Genomic DNA, 1,494 nt, shown 5'->3' on the forward strand with positions numbered 1-1,494 from the left:
GGCACAAGAATGCTGGACTTTGGGGCTTTTGTGCTTTTCTGCTGGTCGGCAAAGGTGCCTTGCAATACAGAGTGATTAACCAGTCCTAGAAGGACTGTGTGGATTTTCTCAAATTAATGGGGTATAGGAGAGACCTTGTTCTTTGTAATTTTTATTCACTGTCTTCTATCACCTAGATGCTCATTAAGGGATGGGACATATTTCAGAAAATAAAATTCTGAGGTAGCATAATGATGCGAACATGTCTCAGGTTCTCTGTGAGATAAATGAAAGTGAATCAGAAATTGTTCTGGATTTGGGTCTAGTTCTGTAAGACTATGTGATACATGGAAAACAAAACACTTTCCCACAGGTCTTGGTGTCTAGGCAACCCTGGAAAATTCTGGAGGGTTCAGTAGAACCTATGTCTCCAGGACTCCCCAACATCTTGGGCTCCCTACAAAAGGAGGAGCTCCCAGTAGAAGTGCTCAGATCTCAAAAGTCCTGGGCAAATGAATACTGGCAAGGATTTACAAATAGATGCAGATGTATCTGTCTACCAGGCAGTTATCAGTTGTCCATCAGACATAACTACTTTACATTATTATCGGTTTCTGCAATTTACAGAGTTGTTTTTTTTTTTTTAATTATTATTTATGCCTACAGCACCTGGTCTTCCTAGTTGGTCTCCCATCCAAGTACTAATCAGGCACGACCCTGCTTAGCTTCCAGGATCAGACATGGGGCTTGTTCAGGGTGCCATGACCGTAGATCGTGGACTGTGGCTCCACTGGGATGTGAACCCAGGATCTTCTGCATGTAAAGCAGACGTGCTAACCGCTGCACTATGGAACCATATCCTACAGAGTTTTAAAATAGTTCAAAGACAAAGAAAAGCTGTTATAACCCTGGAAGACCTCAGTCAGGATTCTTAGTAACCCTTTTTGTGCAGTTCAGTTTCTCAGTTTTTACCCGTAGCCTTCCCCTCTCTTTGGGATGCTAATAATCTCAAAGAAAGACTAGTCTTGATCACGAACTAGACTGGTCTCATTAGATTTGGCCTGGTTACTTGCACAGGTGTGACCAGAGCATTAATTCATCATATAGGACTTCTTGAATTTGCTTGGCTAGAAGTCTCCATAAGGAATCTTAGACTGGACTTTAAAAGCCTCTATTTCCCAAGGTGTGGAAAACCCAACAAGCTGTCTCCACAAGATTTCAAATGTAGCACCTATAAATTTGGGTGACTTCCTCTCTTCCCTAGGTCTCCCAAATTTCCCTAGATTCCCTGGCGCTCTTGTGTACCCCTGTAGGCCTGGTAACAGTGCCGTTTTCCTAGAAGGGCTTTTGGCCATGGATTTATAAGTAAATTTTTCTTTCTTAAAATGGCTGGTCCTACACGATTTGGTGAACACAGTCTCCAATATGATCCTCCAGCATGGCAGTGGATGCACAATGTGTCAATTATATCTTGGCAAAAAATAAGACAGATTTTTTAAAATTAATTTATTTGTT

At 41.7% G+C, this 1,494-nt stretch overlaps 1 pseudogene; it reads right to left on the reverse strand.

Annotated features, from left to right (window-relative positions):
- Positions 1-636: 636 nt before the first annotated feature.
- LOC112481642 lies at positions 637-752 on the reverse strand (annotated as a pseudogene).
- Positions 753-1,494: the final 742 nt, after the last annotated feature.

Source organism: Pteropus alecto, unplaced genomic scaffold (assembly GCF_000325575.1).
Source record: "Pteropus alecto unplaced genomic scaffold, ASM32557v1 scaffold44, whole genome shotgun sequence".
Classification (NCBI taxonomy): domain Eukaryota; kingdom Metazoa; phylum Chordata; class Mammalia; order Chiroptera; family Pteropodidae; genus Pteropus; species Pteropus alecto.